This window comes from Triticum aestivum, chromosome 5B (genome assembly GCF_018294505.1).
Source record: "Triticum aestivum cultivar Chinese Spring chromosome 5B, IWGSC CS RefSeq v2.1, whole genome shotgun sequence".
Classification (NCBI taxonomy): domain Eukaryota; kingdom Viridiplantae; phylum Streptophyta; class Magnoliopsida; order Poales; family Poaceae; genus Triticum; species Triticum aestivum.
In genome coordinates, this window is record NC_057807.1 from 640425434 (window position 1) to 640433264 (window position 7831).

Consider the following 7831-nt stretch of genomic DNA (forward strand, 5'->3'; position numbering starts at 1 on the left):
CCTGCAGGCAATTTAAGTTGAACTTCCTCCACCTCACCAATGCGCGATGCCATCCCCCTGACAGCAGGTTCAATTAAGAAGTTATCCGGGAGCCGATGTATTTGTGCCCAAACTGCCAACTTGTCCAGCTTGATGCTATTAGGATTTTTGAAGCCATCGTACTCAACCATAATCACCGCCTGATCTCTGAACAGCTAAGGCCCCTCGGCCATCGCCTTGTTCCAAACTCCAAGGCATCCAATTTGAGAACAGATTGTCCTTGATCTTCCCCCAGACCATCGGTCTTGCAGGATTCCATGCTGCACGCATGTCCCCATATAGAGCGTTAGGGCTGAAAGTCCTTGATGTATGCACCCTTGCTATGGCAAGCCACTTCGCCGGCGCTCCCAGGTCCGGCAATTCCTCCTCCCACACAAAGTCATCGTCCTCCTCCTCCTGCAAATTCAACCGGGCAAGTAGCTCCTCCGTCGTCTCCTTGCCCTGCCTCCCCTGTGAGCTCGATCCAGCCGCCATGATCACACCAAAACTATCTGGCCTCGCGAAAAAACCCTAGGTCGGTCTCCCGAGGAACCACACAAACCAAGGTCGGGTAAGGTCACAAGGGGCCTCCCTTAATTAGCCCGAGCCTGAGGGTACACCAGAGAGGATCCACCGAGGGAAGAAGATAACTTCCGGCGGCGGCGCTGAAGTATGTCGAAACCCTAGGCCGTCGCCTTAGGGGAGAGAAAAACGAGATAGCCGATCTGAGGGTAACTAGAGACGCTGCTGCTGGTATACTACTAATGGACCACACAGATAGAATGGGCCGGGCTCATTTTCTGTAAAGATGGGCCCATGGCTGTGATGCACTCTATTAGAAAAAAATGCAATCACATTGTCACGAGGTTGGTTAATCCATTAATGAAGATTTAGCAGAGAACAGAAAACACCCCATGCCCGCGTCCCTCTAGGAGGCGACACGGGGAACCCTAGCCCCCGTCCACCCTCTCCTCCCCTCCTCGCTGCGGCCGAGGACCACTATCGGGTAAAGCCTGAGCAGTGCCGGCGGCGGCTAGGCCTCTCCGTGGGGCGGCTCTCCCTCTCCCTGGGTGGCGGCACGATTCTTCCCGTCGGTGGACTTGGCGCCGCTAAGCTTCGGTGGCGGCTCGAGTCTGTGGCGGGGGTGGAGGGAGGATCCCGACATGTGGTGCAACCTCGATAGCGGCTGCGACCTGGTGCCCTTGACCCCGATTGGATCTGGCCATCTGGGTCATGCTCATGCCAGTGCCATGGCTGCTGGTCAGGCATAGTGTCGCTGTGTGTAGGACACATGACACCTGGAGCCAAGGAGGAAACATCGATGGAGCACGTTAAACACGATAGAGGTTTTCCTAGGTTCAGGCCACATGGTTGTATAATATCTGATACGTCTCCAATGTGTCTATAATTTTGATTGTTTCATGCTATTATATTATCACTTTTGTATGTCTTATATGCCACTTTATATTATTTTCATGGACTAACCTATCAACTTAGTGCCCAGTGTTCGTTCCTGTTTTTTTGCATGTTTTTTGTTTCGCAGAAAAACCATACCTACCGAAGTCCAAACATAATGAAACTTTACGATGATTTTTTCTGGAACATAAGAAACCATAGAAACTCCGGGGAAGGATGAGAAGACGCACATGGGCCCCACAAGCCAGGGTGGCGCGCCCAGGTGATAGGCGCGCCCCCCTGACTTGTGGGCTCCACATAGCTCCATCTGCCCTAATTTTTGGAAATTCTCATATATTCCGAAACCCTCGGTGCGAGACCCAAATTCTTCCGCCATAGCAAGCCTCTGTTCTGAAGCAACCCCATCTGAAGCCATGTTCCAGTTCTGACGGAGGGGGAAACCATTGGGAAGACAATCTTCATCAACCTTACTACCTCCTTGAAGATGTGTGACTAGTTCCTTCAGGACCTATGGGTCAATAGTAGTAGCTAGATTACTTTCTCTCTCTCTCTCTCTCTCTCTCTCTCTCTCTCTCTGTCTCTCTTGATCTTCAATACAATGATCTCCTTTGAGATTAATCAGATGAAATCTTTTGCGGTGTGTTTACTGGGATATGGTGAATTGTGGGTTTATCATCAGAATTATTCATTGAACTATTTGAGTCTCTTGGGATTTATTTTATGTGTAATTTTATAGTTTTGTATTTCTCTTTGATCTACCTGTCTATTTTGGCCAAGTTAGATTGATTTATCTTCAGCGGAAGAGGTACTTTGTGGTAGGTTCAATCTTGTGGTGATCTTGCTCTGTGACAGGAGGGGTAAAGGCATGTATTGTATTGTTACTAAGGATAAAATAACAGGGTTCGGTCATATTGATTGGTCTTACTTTATCTACATTATGTCATCTTGCTTAATGCGTTACTCTGTGTGTCACGAATTTAATACTTCGAGATGCATGCTGGATAGTGGTCTTGGGGTGGAGTAATAGTAGTAGATGCCGTTGGATTAAGGTCTACTTGTCATGGATGTAATACTTATATATCCTCCAATATCCTCCAAAGAACAACCTGAGAGAGCATCTTGGAATCCTCCAATGTATCTATACTTTTTGATTGTTCCATGCTATTATATTATCTGTTTTGGATGTTTCATATGCATTAATATGCAATTTTATATTATTTTTGGGACTAACCTACTAAACGAGAGCCCAGTGCCAGTTTCTGTTTTTTTGCTTGTTTTAGATTTTTGCAGAAAAGGAATACCAAACGGAGTCCAAACGGAATGAAACTTTCGCGATGATCTTTCTTGGACTAGAAGCAAACCACGAGACTTGGAGATGAATTCGGAGATGCAACGAGGCGGCCACAAAGGTGGAGGGCACGCCCCCTACCTCGTGGGCCCCTCGTGGGTCTCCTGACCTAGTTCGTTCGCCTATATATATACTCTTATACCCTGAAAACATTAGGGGGAGCCATGAAACCACTTTTCCACCGCCGCAACCTTTACCCGTGAGATCCCATCTAGGGATCTTTGCCGGCGTCCTGCCAGAGGGGGTTTTGATCACAAAGGGCTTCTACATCAACACCATTACCTCTTCGATGAAGCATGAGTAGGTTACCACAGACCTAGGGTCCATAGCTAGAAGCTAGATGTCCTCTTCTCTCTCTTTGATTCACAATACCATGTTCTCCTCAATGTTCTCGAAGACCTATTCGATGTAATATTCATTTGTGGTGTATTTGCCGAGATCCGATGAATTGTGGATTTATGATTAGATTATCTATGAATGTTATTTGGTTCTTCTCTGAATTCTTATATGCATGATTTGATATCTTTGCGAGTCTCTTCGAATTATCGGTTTAGTTTGGCCTACTAGATTGGTTTTTCTTGCAATGGGAGAAGTGCTTAGCTTTGGATTCAATCTTGCGGTGTCCTTTCCCAGTGACAGTAGGGGCAGCAAGGCACATATTGTATTGTTGCCATCGAGGTTAAAAGATGGGGTTTTCATCATATTGCTTGAGTTAGTTCCTCTACATGACGCATTAACCAAAGTGAACATAGACAAGTATTTCATGATAAATGTTTATTATTCATGCTCGAATTGTATTAACCAGAAACTTAGTACATGTCTGAATACATAGACAAAACAGAGTGTCCCTAGTATGCCTCTACTTGACTAGCTCATTAATCAAAGATGGCTATGTTTCCTAACCATAAACATGTGTTGTCATTTGATGAATGGGATCACATCATTAGGAGAATGATGTGATGGACATGACCCATCCGTTAGCTTAGCATTATGATCGTTACAGATTCATTGCTACTCCTTTCTTCATGCCTTATACATGTTCCTCAGACTATGAGATTATGCAACTCTTGAATATCGGACGAACACTTTGTGTGCTACCAAACATCACAACGTAAATGGGTGATTATAAAGATACTCTACAGGTGTCTCCTAATGTGTTTGTTGGGTTGGCATAGATCAAGATTAGGAGTTGTCGCTCCGTGTTTCGGAGAGGTATCTCTGGGCCCTCTCGGTAATGCTCATCACTATAAGCCTTGCAAGCATTGTGACTAATGAGTTAGTTGCGGGATTAAGTATTACGGAATGAGTAAAGAGACTTTCTGGTAACGAGATTGAACTAGGTATGATGATACCGACAATCGAATCTCGGGCAAGTAACATACCGATGACAAAGGGAACAATGTATGTTGTTATGCGGTTTGACTGATAAAGATCTTCGTAGAATATGTAGGAGCCAATATGGGCATCCAAATTCTGCTATTGGTTATTGACCGGAGATGTGTCTCGGTCATGTCTACATAGTTCTCGAACTCGTAGGGTCCGCACGCTTAATGTTTGATGACGATATGTATTATGAGTTATGTGTTGTGATGACCAAAGTTTGTTCGGAGTCCCGGATGAGATCACAGACATGACGAGGAGTCTCAAAATGGTCGAGACATAAATATTGATATATTGGGCCATGTTATTCAGACACCAAAAGTGTTCCGGGAACTAATGGGCCACCATGGGCCTTAGTGGAGAGAGAGGAGGGCAGCCAGGGCAGGCCCCCCCTTGGAGTCCGAATTGGACAAGGGAAGGGGGGTGGCGCCCCCTGAGGGAGTCCCAGATTAAGGGGTCCTCGAACAGCCGGACTATTGACGTGGGCCGGACTGATGGACTATGAAGATAGAAGACAAAAGACTTCGTCCTATGTCCGGATGGGACCCTCCTTGGCGTGGAAGGAAAGCTTGCTGATCGGATATGAAGATTCCTTTCTCTGTAACCGACTTTGTACAACCCTAGTCCCCTCCGGTGCCTATATAAACTGGAGGACTTAGTCCGTAGAGAGAGATATACACAATCACAATCTCCATAGGCTGGACTTCTAGGGTTTAGCCATTACAATCTAGTGGTAGATCAACTCGTGTAATACTCATATTCATCAAGATCAATCAAGCAGGAAGTAGGGTATTACCTCCATAGAGAGGGCCCGAACCTGGGTAAACATCGTGTCCCCGTCTCCTGTTACCATCGACCTTAGACGCACAGTTTGGGACCCTCTACCCGAGATCCGCCAGTTTTGACACCGACATTGGTGCTTTCATTGAGGGTTCCGCTGCATTGTCACCAGAAGGTTTTGATGGCTCCATCAATCATCTACAACAATGCGGTCCAGGGTGAGGTTTTCCTCCCCGGACAGATCTTCGTATTCGGCGGCTTCGCACTGCGGGCCAACTCGCTTGGCCATCTAGAGCAGATCGACAGCTATGCCCCTGGCCATCAGGTTAGGTTTGGAAGCCTGAATTACACCGCCGACATCCGCGGAGACTTGATCTTCGATGGATTCGAGCCCATGACAGGCGCTCCCTGCTGCCATGATGAACATGACTTAAATCTGTCATCGGACCGTGCCCAGGAGATAGCGCCTATAACTGCTCTGGCCCTAGATCCAGAGTAGACTGCACCATCCGAGGACGGGAAGTTCAACCCCGCCATGGAAGCCGCAGACTCAGCAGCGTTGGAGCCAAACACAGATCCGGCCTCAAACGAGGCCTGTCTCATCGGAACCTCAGACTCGTCTCCGGCCATAGGTTCCGAACTGCATGCATCCGCGCCCTTCGATCAGGCGCCGATCGTTGAGTTCAGCTTCATGGATATCTTTCGGCACTCACCTTTAGGCGATGTGCTAAACTCATTAAAGGCCCTTGCCTTATCTGGGGATTCCCAGCCGAACTATATCCGGTTCGGATTGGAAGCTGATGTCAGAGAATTCCGCTCCCCACCCACCACCCACTTCATAGCCACTGTTGAGGACTTAACCGACAAGCTCGACTTCGACTCCGAAGACATTGACGGTATGGAGATGATGTTGGATAGGAGCAGACGCAAAAACCACCGCCCACAGGGCGCTGGGCAGCCACCTCCTCGTATGACATATATATGGTGGATACACCCAAGGAAAACAATGGCGACAACAAAAAGGATCCAATCGAGGATAAGCCTCCTGAGAAGCAGCCAAAGTGCTGACGTCAGCGGCGCCGCTCTAAACCATGCCATGGAAAAAACAGCGATACCGACACAGGAGAAAATTATACTCCGGACGATGCCGAAGACAATGAAGACCCCGTTGAGCCAACCGAACAAGACGAACGGGAAGACGGGCGAGCTAGCCTAGACGAACATGCCATGAATGAAGACTCGGAGGACATTAATTACATGCCGCTCTCCGAGGACGAGGTGAGCCTCGGCGGCGAAGATTTTACCGTGCCTGAGGAACCCATCGAGTAGGAGCGCTTTAAGCGCCGGCTAATAGCCACTGCAAAGAGCCTGGAAAAGAAGCAGCAACAGCTTCAAGCTGATCAATATCCGCTCAACGATAGATGGACTGACGTCCTGGCAGCCCAGGAATATGGCCTCGAGCGCCCAACCAAAAGTTACCCGAAGTGCAAGTTGCTCCCTCAATTCGATGACGAGGCGCTGGAGCCCGTTCTACCAGCGCATAATGCGGCTGACCGATCACCATGTGGCCGGGACAAAGCGGCAACTTAGGCCGAACACCAGTCCGCACTACCTCGCCGAAAAAATAGAAACACAACAGCTCAGGGATACACATATGACCTGCGGCATGACCTGGAAACACGAGTAGGTCAGACCAGATCGATCTATGGATCGAGAGGGCGCGCCTCGACGTGCAACGATAGCCATCCAGCTAGGCGTGACAAATACAAACCTGGCCGGGCCGAATACCACAGACCAGCTCCATCCGAGCTGCGTTGCAACGTGGCCCGACATAGAGGCGCCGCACACCCCCTATGCTTCACTGATGAAGTAATGGGACATGAATTCATAGAAGGGTTTAAACCCGTAAACATTGAACCATATGATGGAACAACAGATCACGCGGTATGGATTGAGGATTTTCTTCTCCATATTGATATGGCCCGTGGTGATAATCTCCATGCCATCAAATATCTCCCGTTAAAAACTCAAGGGACCAGCTCAGGACTGGTTGAACAGTCTGCCCGAAAACTCCATCGGCAGTTGGGAGGACTTGGAAGATGCCTTCCTTGACAACTTCCAAGGTACCTATGTCCGACCTCCGGATGCCGACGACTTAAGTCACATAATCCAACAGCCCAGAGAGTCAGCTAGGAAATTCTGGACTAGGTTCTTAACTAAAAAGAACCAGATCGTCGACTGTCTGGATGCCAAAGCCCTAGCGGCCTTTAAACATAACATCCATGACGAATGGCTCGTCCGAAACCTCGGCCAAGAAAAGCTGAAGTCCATGGCAGCACTTACGACGCTTATGACCCGCTTCTGCGCAGGCGAAGATAGCTGGCTAGCCCGTAGCAACAACAATACAACTAAACCTGGCACTTCCGAAGCCAGAAATCACAACGGCAAGCCCCGACGCAACAGACACACGCGTCAAAACAACGGTGACAACACCGAAGACATGGCAGTCAACGTCGGATTCAGTGGCTCCAAGTCCGGTCAGTGGAAGAAGCCATATAAAAGAAACAATTTGGTCCCGTCCAACTTGGACCGCATACTCGACCGTCCATGCCAAATCCACGACACTCCTGATAAACCCGCCAATCATACCAACAAAGAATGCTGGGTGCTTAAATAGGCCAACAAGCTAAATGCTGAACACAAGGAGAAGGAGCCGCAAAGCGAGGACGATGAGGAGGAGCCCCGACCACCGAACACAGGGGGTCAGAAGAAGCCCCCCCCCCAAGTTAAAAGTGGAACATGATATACGCTACCCATATCCCAAGAGGGAGCGGAAGCGTGTGCTCAGGGATGTCTACGTGGTGGAGCCAGTCGCCCCAAAATTTAACC